The 17,495-nt window shown below is 39.5% G+C and overlaps 1 protein-coding gene across 1 annotated transcript in view; it reads right to left on the bottom strand.

Annotated features, from left to right (window-relative positions):
- Nucleotides 1-17,495, bottom strand: part of FAR2 (fatty acyl-CoA reductase 2) — a 154,078-nt gene that overhangs the window by 94,278 nt on the left and 42,305 nt on the right. The window lies entirely within an intron of this gene.

Here is a 17,495-nt window from a genome sequence, read left to right as displayed (position 1 = left end):
CTTGGCCACTTATGTATGGCTTGATGATCAAGCCAGAGCTTTTCATCATGCAGCTTATCTAGTGGGAAAAGTGATTAGGAAATTTTAGTTAATTTCAGTGCAATATTACTGAATACTGTGCTGAGCCTACCCCAATTAATATAACCTTAGGTTGCATTTATTTAAGAAAAACATCTAGTGACAAAAACTGAGGACTGATGGATGTGGGGGGGAGGGGGGGATGGGCATGAAGGAGGGCACTTTGGGGATGAGCACTGAGTGTTATGTAGAAACTAATTTGACAATAAACTATTTGTAAAAAAAAAAAATAATAAAATAAAATAAAATGTAGAGATCAAAAAAAAAATAGATAAAATGTGCAAAAAAAAAAAAAAGAAAAACATCTAGGATAATAGTCTATTGAATTCCAATCTGCACTATTTTAATTATAACCAAGGTCTGGATGTTCCACTCTAAAAGAGATATGATAAACTGGAACACATTTCACGAGGTTAAAGCACTAAAAACTATGTCATATGTGCAATAGTTGAAAGAGCTCAAGGGTTGGTCTAAGGAACAAATGACTTAGAAAGGACACGATAGCTCTCAAACATTAAAAGGACTGACATGAAAAAAGAGTTAAATTTGTTCTTTCTTGTTTTTAGAAGCTAAACTACAATAAATGGGTGAACGTTGTAAATAGGTACAGTTCAGTTTAATATAAGAAATCATATTTTAATCATCAGAGCTGCTAAAGATAGAGAGCTTTGCCTTAGGAGTTAGCAGATGTATCCAAGCAGAGGCTGAAAAACCACTTTGCTGGTACATTGCTGAAGATCTGTAATTATCCAATGGATGACTGAGCTATGTGACCTGATTATTCCTTCCAGATATGAAAGTCTATTAATCTATGATGCAAATTAGGATGTATCAGGACAACAACTTCTTTATTGTTTCAGAGCGTTTGATTCTATCAAAAGATTTACTTTCAGAATGATCTTAATCGACATTGATGTTCTGAGAAAGAGCTTATGTTTACTTTATTCGTGCCATGGTTTATACTACCTTGTTGAACTTTTTTTCTTCATTACTCACTGTATTCATTTGCTAGGGTTGCTATGACACAGTACTGACAACTGGGTGGCTTAGCACAACAGATATTAACTGTCTCACAGTTTTGGAGACCAGAAGTCGAAAATCAAGGTGTTGGTGAGGCCATGCTCTCCCTAAAGATGCTGAGGGAAGGTCTCTCTCTTAGCATCTGGTAGAGCCTTGGCTTGTCACAGCATAGCTCCAATCTTCACACGGTTTTCTCCTTGTATATTTGTCTCGGGGTCCTCTCTTTTTAAGGACAGCAGTCATATTGGATTATGGGCCTACCCCTCTTCAATATGACCTCCTCTTAACTAATTCCATCTGCAATGACACTTTTTCCAAATACAGTTATATTCTGAGGCTCTGGGTTGGGACTTCAACATATGAATTTTGGAGGGACAAAATTCAACTTGTTACACTCTCACAACAGTATCTTTTCCCATCTAACTTCCTAACGCTATGGTTAGGGAAGCTACCAGAGGTTGATCATCTGGTGAGTCATTTGTTTATGATGACACATCCCCTGCAGGAGCAGTGGACACCCCGGACTCTCTTCCTGGCCCAGCTGTGTATTAGACATAGCACTCTCCTCCTATGAATACAGTTTTCTCAACTCGTAGATATATTTAGCTTGCTATTATATACTCACATGACAGAGTTTGCTGTCAGTCAAATACAATGCTGTGCATGTACTCTGTAAATGTAAAGCACTCTGTTAAGGTCTTACAAAGAGGCTAGGAGGAGCTGATCTAAACTTCTGCCTGGGTTATTTAAAAATATCAATAAGAAGAATGTGACTCAACAGAACCCAGAGTAAAGATTAGCGCCACGAAGAGCAGTCTGGTACCTGAAGACTTATATATGGCTAAATATATGTATATAAACAATATGGACACTAAAGTACTAAAATGGCTTTCCCTGCCTATATATAGACACAACATACTTTCATAAGAGTCAAATTCAAAAAATCAAATTTGGGCTAGCCAGCACCATACTGATAATTTGGTATCAAGATGAATGTTTAATAAAAAGTCAAAGGAGCTGCAAAAGGATCAGTCATTCTTACTGCCACAGCCGATGCATCCAGACTCTATCGTATTTTTATCTGTAGAGCTAATAAGGCCAAACCACTGCCAACTGCAGCGATGGCCAGCATGACATAAGCTCTACCTGACCATTGGCATGAGATATCACAGGAATTTGTGGTTGAAAATCAGTCCTAGGTTACACTTACAGGTGCTTGACTTTGGACAACTCTTTACATTTCTGTCTCCTTGATTACAGTGTCTACCTCACAGAAACACTTACCAGCTCTCTCACCCACAGTAACAATTGTTATGATGCTGATGAGATGAAGTATAAGAGAAGTATAAGAAATAAGAAGAAATTAAATGGCTTGTCAAGGTCACAAAATTAGTGTCTATGAATGGGGGGAGGCAGGGATGAAACTGAAATCAGCTAATTTGATTGAGTTCATTATTCCTTCTTTTATGTGTGTGTGTGTGTGCGCGCGCACGCTCGTGTGTGTGTGTACTGCCTAGGAGCAGAAAAGCTTTGATACACTTTTTCACTCATGGCAAGGAGGCAGGCCTACCTTACTTCAACCCAGCCTGTCTAGCTACTCTAACTTCCAGTTTTCTACCAGGAGTGGAACAGTTGCAGTGAGGACCTCTTTCCAGAGTTGGGGGTGGTGAAATCACCACTCCCACAACTGACCTAACTTGCCTTCATAAACTATGAAAAGGTATTGTTCTAAAGGGAGGCATCATTTCCTGAACTGTACAAGTTCAGTTTTAGGTGAGTTGGAGTCCCGCAAACTAGTCCAATCTCAAAATCAGTACGCTGATGATTGACTTAATCAACCCCATCGATGGAAAAAAAAAAAAAAAAAACCCAAAAAGGCAGTAAAGGAAAACTTTATAGGAGTACATTTTATAGAGTCCAAAGCAGTTTGAAAGACAAAAATCTTTGCTGAAAACACTGATCCCAGAAGAAAACACCTTGTCATGCATTAAACCAAATGGTTTCCAACGTTCCTTTTTAATTAGAGACATATGATCTTTGGACTCTTCCAAGTGAAATTCTTGGATCATCCGCCCTTTTTCCTGTGCAGTGCTTTGTCCTTAGTTCAGGCCCAAATTACCTCCTGGTTGAATTTCTGCAATAGCCACCTAGCTTGTCATCTGGCTAACCTCATTTTCCCTTATAGAGTATTCTGTGTATCTTCCCCAGGCTAATTCGCCTAGGGCAGATTGCTTTTCCCACATTAGTTCCTTGTAGTTTCTTGCATTTTGCAACTGGAACATTCTCCCATGATTCTGTTCCTGTTCCCCCCACGACTCGGAAATTAAGGCCCCCTCATCAGTCTGATCCCATGTTTGAGACAAACATGTCAGTCCACACGATCACTTCCTTTTCAAAATGTGTACTACAGCTGTGGTAAGTATCTCTCACTTTGGTGGTATTCATTCTCTAACGGGCTCATATTTTATAATGTTGTCCCTGGAGCTACACTGGCCAAAAAGCCTCTTTTGTCTTTCTTCTCTCTAGCACTTAGCTCCAGACAAGAGTTCTCGACAAATACTTTCTCATATCTGAATACCAGACAATTGAATTTCTTATGAAACGAATCATAATGAACCTGCTAATAAAATCTGATAGTGGAAATATAAATGAAGGATGAACAAGATAACGAGTGTGATACTCATGCAGCCACATGCCACATCCTTTCAAGGAAGGCTACACAGAAAAATTAGAGGAAAATTCTTTGACTCTTCCCTGATAAAATCTGTTGCTCCTGTTTCGGTGCAATGAATGGTGGGCTCCAATCCCTGTGTCCCTGAAGTTTGGGCAAACGACTGCCCTGTCTAGCCTGCAGCTGCTCAGTAATGAGTAGATGAGTGTGAACAGATGGCAGAAGCCAACGCATTCTGTGGCATTCACCAGAAACGCCTGCAGTCTTCAAACTTCAATTCAGAGGAAGAAGCACAGGAAGAGGGCTTCAGTTGCTCTCAGACTGTGGTGGTTTCTTGCCCCTGCATACAGGTTGTGACACTGCTCAAAGCTCTTGTTCAGCCAGGAAATGCTAAGCTTCTAGTCAGTCATCTTTTAAGTTATTATATGAATAAGCAGATTCTTATGGTGAATATGCTGTGTTCAAGTTCTGAACTCATGCAGTGGTGTGAAATTTACCTCCTTTGAAGATCTGGCAGAATTGGATCTGGAAAGAACATTAGGAAATGCCAGCTGTCAGCTCTAAATCATTTCCTTCTAGCTAGGTGGACTTCAGAAAAACGATCTATCTATTGATCTATCTACCATCCATCCATCCATCCATCCAACCTCTCTCAACCCAATATTTGCAGTAATATGATAGAAACTTTACCCAGGCCTACCCTTCAAACAAGGAAAACGAGAAAGAGGCAGAGAGACAGCAAAAACAATCCAAAGTAATAAGTGGACCCAAGCTGTGGTGAAACATGTGTGTTATTCAGGCTGTGCCAGGGCACAGTCCCCTCATCTCAGGCAGAGGGATAAGAGCTCAGTGTGGCCCGGCTACCTTGTAAGAGACACTAACTCTGCTGTCTCAGTGGCTCCTCTTCTGGCTATCACACAAGGGAATTCTACACGGCAGTTGTGAATCACCACATCCCCACAGTGACAGTGGGAATCCTGTATCTGCATGAGGAACTGGTGAGGTATTAGCATGTGTCGATGCTTAATTTCTGTCACACTTAGGCTTCCAAGCAGGGGGTGGAAGTAGGAAGTGATGTGATATAGAGGAGTTATGTGATATAGAGGAGTTCTAATATCCTTTTCCAGCTGTAAAAATCAGTTGTTATGGCTAACTATCCTGAGCCAAATATGTTGCCAAAATTCCTTGGTCTGGCACACCAGGCCGTTTAAAAACCAGATGAAATCCCACTTTTCTGCCTTCTCTCTTTTTCTACTCCTACACCAACATTTTGCCGTGACCAAACAAGCTTTGTTTCTTTAAACTTCTCTTCCTTCTCATGGTACCCCCATTTCTCTTCTCCTCCTCTCCAAGCATTCCTGGCCTCTCCAGATGGCCCTCCTGACCAGGGAAGGTTGGGAACCATTGGCCCATCCAAGGTCCAAATCAAATCCCACTTTATCCATGATACCTGCCCAGGCTTCTCTGGGATCCAGGCCTGTGCCCTTCCTCCACCAGTCCTACTGCAGCTACAGCTTAGGTCAGTCCTTTGGCACATGGGGATGGACTGCCTGTCATTTCACGTTATGGTCTTCTTTTCCTCTCATTTAGCACTTTCACTGTTCTTTCCCTTCCTTACATGTCAGTGTGTCTTAATCCCCCAATTAGAAGTGGAAACAACTAGTGTTGAATCCCACGGTGCCTTCCATTTAGTTAGGGCTCACTAAATATTTCTGATCCCCCGGAAGGGGTCAAAGGCAAAGCCACACATGACTTTATCCACGGCATCCCAAGATGAACCTCGTGGGAAAACAGCATGCTCTCCAGCGTTGTGGGGACAGATGTCAGGGTCTGCGTCCTCATCCCACACCGAAGACAAGCCAGTGTCTACAAGATACAGCACAGTCTTAAATCTGATGAGTTTCTCCAACAGTCTTAAATCTGATGAGGCAAGAGTGGGTGTTAGGTAAACCTGGATGTCACTTTTAGCATATATGTTACTTGCTCTGAGTATTGAGCCTTGTAGGACTATTGCAACAATTTGAGGGAGTCCAGGTCCAATTTTACACAAAGGTGAGAACTGTTGGATCTGTTGGTAATTTTCAGACAGGTGGTAGAAGACTGTTCTCACTGGATAAGAATGTGCTCTCACGGAACGTCCTGCCCAGTGATGTCAAGCGTTGGAGAGTAAATCTGAGGGAAGTACCATTGCAGAAACTGTATCTTTATTATGCTTCTTCTTCTGGAAAATGCCATCATTAAGACATAGTCCCTAGGCTCTAATCAAGACAGAGGAAATTGATTTTTTTTAAAGGAGCTTTTCATAATGGGCAGCTATAGCCACAAGTCAGAAAAAATAAAATACAGTCTTTTTAAAAGACAAGTGAAAAAAAAAAAGAAGAAAAAGAAAAAAAAAGACAAGTGAAGGGGCACCTGGGTGGCTCAGTCGGTTAAGCGTCCGACTTCGGCTCAGGTCATTATCTCACGGTTCGTGGGTTCGAGCCCCGCATTGGGCTCTGTGCTGACAGTTCAGAGCCTGGATCCTGTTTCGGATTCTGTGTCTCCCTCTCTCTCTGACCCTCCTCTGCTCATGCTGTCTCTCTCTCTCTCAGAAATAAATAAAATCTTAAAAAAAAAAAAAAGACAAGTGAAAATAAGAATCAATACTCTCTGGACCACTAATTCCCTGCTGTACTTTCCTCACTATTCAGCTATATGACATAGAAGCTATTTCCTAGAGATGGAGACTCCTGAGAATTTCACTGGTCTCTGAGATCCTTTCAAGCTCTAAGGATGCCTTTGTTCCTCCCTCTATGTGAGAGTCTTTGAGTATGGCTAGTACCATTATTTCATTCATATTAAAAGGATCATATGTGCTTTGTTCTACATTTCATTGGTCTCCATTTCTTCAGAGCCTGCCCTGCATTTTGGTGCTACTTCTTGTTCTTTCACTATGTACTTACCAAACACCAAGAGCTTAAAATATCACATAGGTTCTGTTCTGTTCTTTTCTTTTCTCTTCTTTCCTTTCTTTCTTTCTTTCCTTTCATTTAATCATTTAATAAAAATTAATAATTTCCTTTCATTCCTCATCTAATCATTCAACAAAACTATGACGTTTTTGTGCCTTCAGATTAGCAGAACAGACAGGATAGGAGAGCAAAGACTTATATAACACGTTGGTACACTGAAAATTTCCAGGCCTATTCTTTGCTGAGATAAGAGAAAATAAACATTTTATTCCTGTTTGAAAGACCTCTCTCTATAATCTCTGAAAGCATCTGTAATGATTCAGGTGTGGTAGGGACCAATAAGCAGCATTTCCTGAACACAGTAAAATGCATACAATTTTATTACATGCCCAATCATGGGTACGTGGGGTGATTTTTGTAGACAGAAAGGAAAAGATACTTCCAAATGGCAGGTTTCAATGTACAACAATAATTCAATGGAAAATTTTTCCATGAAGGCAACAATATAACAAACATTTGTAATTTATTATAATATTATAAAGGAATCATCAGATGGTTCTGTCAGAAAAAAAAAAAAGACTTTGTAAAAGCCCGTGGCAGCTGTGTAGGTAGTAATCTCACCTCAGAGCCTTTGTACAGACTCCTCCCTCTGTGGGGAACACATTTCACAAAGCTAGTTCCTACTTTACCTTTCAGGCATCAGACTCAATGCTACATACCCAGAAATGCCCTCCCGAACACCCTATATATAGTAAATGAGGCTTCATGCTTCCTTCTTTCAGATTTGTATTAATTTCCTTCATAAAATGTATGGCATTTTAATTCCTTCATTTTATATGTACTTTTGTAAGTCATCCCATGAGACTATCAGCTCAACAAGGGCAGGGCCCAGGGCTCCCCTGTCTTTCCAGTGCCAGTCTAGCCCTGGCTTAGGGGAGACCCTTAGGGAAAAAGCTAATGATCCACATTTATATAGAGAATACATTCATTCCCTTTTAACACTCAGATCTGTTACTCATTTGCTTCTATGCCCAAGAAACAAGTTGCTGTGAGTCGACTGTGGTGTTTGTCAAGTTACTGATTACAAAATCAGGCTGCATCTTACCGCTTTGGAACCTTTTGAAAGATTACATTTTACCACTGACATATTTCCTATCTAACCCAAGTGTTCTGCAATTTGTAAGGTACTGTGGTGATCAAGGCCCCACGCATTTACAGTCTTCATTCCTGCACTAACACACACACACACTTTTCATGCAGTCAAAACCATATTGTGGGAATTAAAAAGTCTTCAGTAATCTCAGAGATGGATGGCCTTGCAGTTACCATGACTTCAAGGTATTCTTGGGACCCAAGTATAAGTATGTAGACCCTTCCCACTAAGATTTACACTGGAAGCTTCACTTTTGGGTGATTCTACCATAAGAACCTAAGAACCAAGCAACCTCTCACCTAGGTATTAATTCTCTGCAAAGGAGGGTAGATGTGCAGCATGAATTGCTTTCCTGCAAAAATGATAAAGGAAAAACAATTATATGATGGTGGCAGAGTTGCTGTTTTTTATTTACTTTTCTGTGGTTTAAGGAGGAGATTCCTTGCTTGTAAGAATGTCACATAAACCAAAGACCACAGTGTTAAGCCAAAACTTGAGCAAAATTACATTTTATAAAGTGCTTCTTTTCTCTGTGTTCTGACAGCTCAGAACCTGGCACCTCCTTCAGATTTTGTGTCTCCCTCTCTTTCTGCCCCTCCCCTGTTCACACTCTCTCTCTCAAAAATAAATAAATATTAAAACAATTTTGAATATCCAGATGTGGCTACTGTATTGGGCAGAGCTGTTCTTCTGAATAATGAGCTCAAATGTGACCTAGGTATATCCAAGTCAGCATTCACAATTAATTGAATAATAGCATTATACATGTAACTTATGACTAACCAATTTATGTTATCACAAGTTATCAGAAAATGAAGTTCTTTTCTTGAGAAGTCATCTTCTTGACCTCTATTTACACTCTTAACTTCTATGTTAGATGAAGAAGGCAGAAATCTCATTTGATTTCGTATGAGTGTCTAAAATTGGGCTGATAAAATTTTCCTTATCCAAAAAGATGATAGTGAGCAGTAAGAAGCTCTTACTCTCCCTTTTATCCCTGTTTAGAATGTATCTGTATTCAAACATAGAAGTATGCCCACAAGTATATCTGAAGGTCAATCGATGTCTATAGGAATTGTGACTGAAACCATCCAATATGTTTTTTGAAAGCCTAATGAGAAACGGGGTGTATGGGTCAGGTGGAGATGTGAATGGCCAAAGGAAGGAGGGCAAAACAAAATGTATCAAGACCCCAAATATGAGATAAAGCCCTCACAGCACAGGTAAGACAGGAAGATTATGTGTAGAGATTCAAATGGTAGAGAGAGTAAAGGCAGAACAGTGAGTGGCTCGTGTCACAGCATCTGCAAAAGATAGGAGAAAGAGAACATCCCAGATTTGGGAGCGGAATTACTCAGAGAAGGGCTCTGTCTGAAACTGTGCCTCCTAAGATGAACCAGCTCTTTGATGGAAACTTTCAGACCACATTTACCTGACTTCTGAGACACAGTTGGTAGGTAATGTTGACTACTCTTCTGCTGTGAAACTCTGTTCTTATAGTTTCTATGTACCATTTGATTGCTTCTTACCTGCCTGGTGATGCCTTCTTCATCTTCCCAATTGATATTTTACTGCTCAGCTCCAGGGGTCACCATTCACACTGTAGACCTCAGAAATTTATAAATTGATAACGACAACTTTCTGATGCATAGTTAAGAAGGTGTTCTCTAATTCACGCAAAGGCACCATGTGACCTAGAAGCTCCCCCAGTTTGACCGTTAGGAAGGCAATACTTCTCTTAAGTGCCACCCCAGGCACTTGGCTGTTTTCATTTTTAATTAGCTACTGATAACCTCATTCGTACACACCGCTTCAACCACCGCTTTTACACCATCTGTATGGCTCTTAAATTGTTACATTATCCACAGCCCAGATTTCCCCCCTGAGCCTTAGACTCACATCAAATTGGGTTTTACACAGTTCTACTCAAATGTTTCAGTGGCACCAGTAACACAACATATTAAAAAAAGAATTGTTCTCCAATCCTGATTAACATCACCACCGTCCACCTGGTAACTCAAGCCAGAGTCTGAGAATTATCTCTATCTCACTCACTCCCAACATAACTTCAGTCTGTGAATCCTGGAGATTCTGCCTCAGTTAACCCCTTCCATGTACGTCCCCATTATATCCTGCTGCATCTGCTTGGGGCCACTCCACACTCCCCTCCACTACTGCCATCCTTCTTGTCAATCGCATCCATTCTACCTCCACATAGCTCCTGGTGAGATCTTTCCAAAATGCAGATATCATTACGTCACTCTCTTGCTAAAGTTACTTCAAATTTTATGCCTTGTTAATGTGATTCATGATAAAGTCTGAATTCCCAATTGTAGCATATAATAAGGGATAGGCGAGCTGGTCTTTGTATGCTTTTCCATCTTCAACTTCTCCCACATCTCCTAACATATGCTTGCACTTTAGGCACACAAACACTTGGCTTTCTTAATAAACCCAGCTCAATCCCCCACACTGGTCAGTGGTATTTACCAGGGGACACTGCAATTATTTCCAAATCTATCTTTCCCTTTAGACCTTAAGTACCTTGAGAACAGGAATATGATTTTATCTTTGTATCTCTAGCACCTGCCTACCGCCTGCTAATTTAGAATAAGTGTTTAGCAAGTAGATGTATGAATGCATAGGTCAAAGAGAAAGGAAAGAGGAAATTAAGGAACTTCAAATACTCCCAGAATTTCAGGAAAGGTAGGGAATGTGAAGATCTGGGGAAGGAAAGAAAACAGTGGCTGTGATGAAGAAAGTATCTTTAGATTCAAAAATCACTACCTGTATAGGTGGAAGTATAGTGCTGATGGGATCTTTGCTTCACTGAGACACAACATTTTTATGCTTCAGTTTTTTAATTTCAATTTACAAAAGGGAAAAATTATATCAAAGCATTAAGACTCTAAAGTCTTTGTCCTTTATGACAGAGCTATGGATATTAGTGATAATCCTTAAAAGGAAAGTTGCTATGATATTTAAATGTAAAAGAATAATGGGAGTGAATATAAATTGCCTTTATATAAAGATATTTCAAATAGTAAGCATAAAAAGAAACTCCCTAAGCATAGTTTTTCTTTCTCTTCTACTCTTGTCTTTTAAGAAAGTTTGTTATTTTGAAAGTACACAGCTGTTCACAGCTATAAATGAAGAAGTAGCAATGTCACATCCATTTGAGGATGGATGTCACCATTAAGCTATATCAATTATTTTGTGTATGTACAGACAAGAGAGATTAATTTTGGTTCATAGAAATTGTCTTGTATTAAGTGTGAGATTTTGTTTTGTCCTGAATTAAAATATCTGGTATATATCTGTTTGCTTGGTTGCCACTATTAACAAAGCCTGTAATAGAATACATCATTTTTTTTTTTTTTTTAATTAGAGGCAGAGCACAAGCAGGGGAGGGCAGAGAGAGAGGGGGATACAGAATCTGAAGCAGGCTCCAGGCTCTGAGCTATCAGCACAGAGCCCAACATGTGGCTCAAACTCATAAACCATTAGATCATGATCTGAACCAAAGTTGGATGCTTAGCCAGCTAAGCCACCCAGGCACCCCTGAATACATCATTTCCTAAATGAACATTTGTAGAGTTTTAGAAGTCAATTCTCCATATCTTTAGTCTGGGGTATCATTAAACTACAAGGCTAGAACATAATTTCAAATATAGACATACTGAAAATACAATTAATTAAGACAAAAAGCTTTTAGTATTTTATGACAGAAGGGAGGTGGGTAGGAACAAGAAGAATATACTTAATTGTAATGAGCAGTGGCTAATGTATAGAATTGCCAAACCACTGTTTTGTGCACTTGAAACCAACACAACACCAAATGTTAATTACTGGAGCTTTTAAAAACTTAAAAAGAAACTTTTAGTTTTAAAAGCTTACTGGGTCCATGTTTTATTTCATTTGCATCTTCCTGTCTAGTATCAGATGTTAAGAAGGTGCTTAATGAATACTCAGGCAAATCACTGCATCTTTCTAAGCCTCAGCTCCCTCATCAATGAGTGGGATTGATAACCACATCATAGAGTTATTAGAGAATTAAATGAGATACTGCTTTGTATGCTGCCTGTTACAAAAGGTTGCTATTATTGTTTGCATATCTGATCCTATAAGCCTTTGTAGGTTATAGGGCCTTTGCACCTTCAATCTGTTATAGAAATACAAGACTATGCATTTTATATTTCAGTTCCAAAAATGAGGTAATAGTTGAGTAACAAAAGACAGGCTTAGAGACAAACTGGAAAGTGCAGATGAATACAGCCATCCGACTATGAGAATGATTGGTAAGGACCCATTACCTTATGAAACTAATTCTTGACCTTTGGAATGATTTTTATTTGTCACAAAGCATAAAGTTATTATTGAATAACATAACGAACGCATGTTATAGGTCAAATGCAAATTTCGTTGCTTCATATGAATCTTCCCTCCACTGAGGACTTTAAGCAATTCTCCCATAGACCTGACTCCAAATAGGTGAAGAACCACTGACTTAAAATGTTATAGTTACAGAATCTACTTTGCTCTCCTTATAGGCAGATTTAAAAATAATTTATTACTTTTTAAAAAAAATTTAATGTTTTATTTATTTCTGAGAGAGAGAGAGACAGTGTGAGCAGGGGAGGGTCAGAGAGAGAGGGGGACACAGAATCTGAAGCAGGCTCCAGGCTCTGAGCTGTCAGCACAGAGCCCGATGCAGGGCTCGAACCCATGAACCATGAGATCATGACCTTAGCTGAAGTCAGACACTTAACTGGCTGAGCTACGCAGGCGCCCCTAAAAATAATTTTTTAAAAGAAACCCTTTTTTTTTAAATTTTTTATTTATTTCTAGGAGAGAGAGAGAGAGAGAGAGAGACAGAGTGAGCAGGGGAGGGTCAGAGAGAGAGGGAGTCACAGACTCTGAAACAGGCTCCAGGCTCTGAGCTGGCAGTCAGCACAGAGCCCGACGCGGGGCTCGAACCCACGAACCGCAAGATCATGACCTAAGCGAAAGTCGGACGCTTAACCGACTAAGCCACCCAGGCGCCCCTAAAAGAAATCCTTTAAAAGAGGGTTTTCTCTGAGTCTGTCCTGTTTTTGCAGATATAAGTGTATTCTGAATCTTTTCTATTTTGCTTTGAATATATTCTTTGGTTCTCTTCTCACTGGAAGTACAGAACAGTTGGTAACAATCATTTAGAACTTATCTCATTGTTGCTGCTCTACCCTTCATGCATTAAATGCTTGTTTGTAGGAATGTTTTTTGCTGTTACCAATACTCCACAATACATAGTCATCTTCATTTTAAATGAAGAAATTGGAGAATAAGGTCAATGTTCTGAAATAACACGCAAGAAGAGCCTTCATAAACAATACAAGGGAAATTCACTATCATCCAGTTTAGGAGGAAAAAAATGAGAGTGGTTGTAGGCGGTGGACAGTATAATTTTGTAGAATACTGTGGATTAAAATAATTCAATTATGCCCAAAACAGATGAGTTTTGCTAATCTGAAGTAATCACCAAAAAAGATATGCTAATACCCTACCTAATCAGCAAGAAAGACTGGGTCAGAAAAATTACTGAATTATTCAATAACAAAGAATGTATTTGAATAACTCACGAGCAGAAGTAAATAATTTAGATTTCCCCCCCAATGGTGATTAAAAGATAGAGACCTAAAAACCTGATATTGTGGAAGCCAGAAGGGCTTAAGCTCACATTTCTCCACCACACTATGTATGAATGATTTCAAGCATATTCACTACATGTTGCACTAATTCTGTTAACTAAACGACCTTTTTCTTAAAATCTGAGGACTGAATGTAATAGTCTGACTTCATTATTTGATATTTGATTACAGGCATTTTTCAACCCTTACCCCATCCTCTCCCCATTCTGCCTCAGATCCACGCAAACTGATAAGAAGACCCAGGTGCTTATGCACAAAACCCATACCCCACCTCCAGCCCCTAACTACCTCGAAAACTCAGAACTACCATGGAAACTCAAAGCCAGTTTCCTTCTTCCTTTCACAGATCTTTCGAGCTATTTTCAGATCAGCTTGAGAGGCCTGCCCTGCTCTCCATAGAAAGCTTCATTATGGGAATAAAAAACTTTTTCACACTTCTTGGTGTGTGTGTGTGGCATCATCAGTTTGGAAATACAAGCCAAATGTTGGGCGGTGATCCATCTCAACTCTACAGACTGGCCACAATACCCAGTCACCATGATACTGGAAGGAGGGTCCCTTTCAATGAAGACATAATAATTTTAGTACCTAGGAAGAACTCTGCATTCAACAGAAACCTAATAAACTGAGTTTTAGTTTATACATCAATTTCCTGTGAGTTCATATTCTGGGAATCCATTCCACTAATCCTAATGATGCCAAGACAAAATTTCAGAATCTAAGAAGTTGAAGACTAGTCTTGGAAATGATAACCACTCCAATGGACTCTACATCACATGTTCACTTTTGCTTTCATTTATCATATGAAAACACAACTGTATTTCTGTAAGAAATAATACATAGTCCATCTGAAGGAACAGTTCTGTTTTATGGGAGGTAAACTAGAACGTCCGCAGGGGGCAGTAGTTAACTTAAATCAAGTAGGTAAGAGGTCATAGATATGGTAAGCTTTTGTATTACAACCCAGGAGAGCCTGGCTCTATTACATTGTCTATTAAATAAGCACTTTACTGTGCTTCAAAAGGCAACACAGGCCAAGCTTCTGACCCGCTGTTGTAAATGCTAAGGTTGAAAAGCTGCATAACTAGAAATGTCAGTATTTTAACCCCATTGCTATTAAATTAAAAAAAATTATTGATATCTGCAATATAGACACTAATTCACATGTATACACAGAAATGAGAAAAGAATGCCATTGAAGGAGCCAAGGTCTTTCTTTCAACTCTCTTTTGCTTTATATTCCACATTCACTTTATTTCATGTTGACCAGACTTTTATGTTGTATTCATTGTTATAAAAGCTGATGCTCAAGAAATGGGCCTCCTTCCTTAAGTAAATAAGATGTATTCATTGATTTTAGTACTTCATGCACACAGTCAATATTTTATAGAACTTTTGAGATACTTGAAAAACATATAACAAATATTTGGCTGAACTAGAAATTTCCATAAACATGAATGGATTTTAAAAAACTCTTGGATTTTATGGAGTGCCTGGGTGGCTTTGTCGGTTAAGCATCCGACTTTGGCTCAGGTCATGATCTTGTGGTTCACAATTTCAAGTCCCACATTGGGCTCTCTGCTGACAGCTCAGAGCCTGGAGCCTGCTTCAGATTCTTTGTCTCCCTCTCTCTCTCTGCCCCTTCCCTACTCACACTCTTTCTCTCTGTGTCTCTCAAAAATAAATAAACATTAAAAAAAATTTAAAGAACTCTAGGATTTTGGATTTATCCAGAACTAGGTTTAAGCGCTGGTCCTACCATTTACTGTGTAATGGGAAAGTTCATTAACCTCATGTGTCCATAGAGAATGTTGAGAGGATTCAATGAAACTGCATACATAAGCATCCATCATCATATCAAGCACAAAGGAAGTGTTTAATAAATGGTATCATCTTTTATTTCCAAGTTAGTCTCCTACAGTCCTTTGGGTTTTGGTACTCTAAAGTGTTATCGGGTTTCATAAAGAACCTGATAATTCATATTTACTCAGAACATTCATATCTGCACAATCATAAATTTAATCGATTTATTTTGTGGAAGTGCCATAACAAAACAATCAGCAGGAATTAATGTGGTATGCTGACTCACCCATTTTTTAATTTGATGTAGAGGAAAAGTGAGACCATGACCTGAGTCAAAACCAAGAGTCAAATGCTTAACTGACTGAGCCCACCCAGGTGCCCCTTTGTTATACATGAATCTCTACATTTTATCTCAATTATCTGATTTGTGGAATTGCAATCAAGATGGCAGAGCAGCACGGAGATCCTCAGCTTATCTCTTTCCCTGAAATGCAGCTAGATCAGCACCAAACCACTTTGTACACCTCGGAAACTGATCTGAGGATTAACACAATAATCTTCATAACTTGAGCCACAGAACTTGGAATGTACAAGGTGAGGAGAGGTATACTGGGACAGAGAAAAGCCACGGAGAGTAGGGAGTAGGGAGCTGTTTTTGCAGAGAAAGGACAGAGAAAGGGGGAGAGTGCAAGACAAACACTCCCCTGAAAGTAACTGGAGGGAAAAGAAAGAAATAGTGAAAACACTCGCAGTGGACTGGAAAGAAATCTGTTCCCTAAAACCATTGACGGGAAGATAGGAGAGGGTTTCAATACCCACCAGGATTCTATAAACAGTAAAGCACAGAGTGAAGTTCCAGGGCTTAGTGCCTGGCACTGCTCTGGTGAGGATGTAAGGCGAGTCCCCAGGAGCAGGTAGCAGGATATGAGGGGTCTATGTGCCACACAGAGAGGCCATACAGCCTCCCCCACCCCTCCACAAAAATCCCAGCAGACCCCAGAGAGCAACCATATTTACTGGTGTTGGGCTAAAGACTCCAGAATGAAGTGAAGCCTGGTGCTGGCTATGTGTTGTGGTTTGCCATAATCTCTGAGCCTCTGCTGCTGTGCAATCACACGAACATTTTCTAGGGCAAACCACCACCTGGCCATTGCTCAGTGAGATCCTCCCCCAGGGAGTTGTTGTTGGTTCAAGCTGCAGAGGTCTCTGAAGTGTGGGGTTCTGAAACAAACCCATCTGAGATAAAACTCTGGAGGGAAGTGCCACTTGGCAGATGGATAGCTTGGACATGGACAGGGTGGAGGCGAGGGTGGACAGAGGCCTGAGACAAAGGAGGGGTAGTTGATTGTGGGTTGGTGAGGGTGAGAAGTTCCTGTGCCAGAGACTAGGGAGGTGGAAGAAGCCATTTCCACCTCTCCTGTGCATGTGTGTGCTCACACACATGCCCATCACACTAATTCACCCCAGTAAGCTAAGCAGTGCCACCTAGCAGTACCATTACACTAAGCCCCATCCAACTACACCCTCCAAGCACATCTCCAAGAAGACTAGCATGAGTCCCTCCAACTGCTTAATGTATGGACTTTTGAGGGCTTCATAGTTTTAGTTCTAGGGGAAGCTAGATGTAACTTCATTTGGGTTTCATTCTGTTTGCTGGTTCTTTTATTAGTTTGTTTAAACTTTTTTTTTTCTTTTTTCCTTTGTCTTCTTTTTCTTGGATACAGAAGGAGAAAACTTTTTAGTTTTATTTTCTTTTTTTTAATTTTTAATTTTTTCACTTAAAAATCTTTTACTTTATTTTTTCATTAAAATTTATTCTATTTCATTTTCTTTATTTCTGCACTTTTTTTAATTTTTAAATTTTGTCTTACCTTTTTTCTTTTCTTTTCTTTCCCTTTTTTCTCCATTCCATTAAGCTTCTTTCAACAAGCAGACCAAAGCACAACTAAGACCTAGCTTCTTTTACTTGCTTTTTTGCCTTTAATTTTGTAATTTTTAGTTTTTATTTTATTAAATGTTTCTTCCTTTAAAATTACAAAACAAAGGAATTAACCACTGAAGAAACAGCATAAATAAATACCAGCCATGGGCTTAATCAACACAGATATAAGATGTCTGAACTAGAATTTAGA

The sequence above is a fragment of the Hyaena hyaena genome, unplaced genomic scaffold (genome assembly GCF_003009895.1).
Source record: "Hyaena hyaena isolate Hyena2069 unplaced genomic scaffold, ASM300989v1 scaffold_520, whole genome shotgun sequence".
NCBI classification, from domain to species: Eukaryota; Metazoa; Chordata; class Mammalia; order Carnivora; family Hyaenidae; genus Hyaena; species Hyaena hyaena.
The sequence above is the reverse complement of the archived record's forward strand: the minus strand, read 5'-3'. Positions and strand labels throughout refer to the sequence as shown.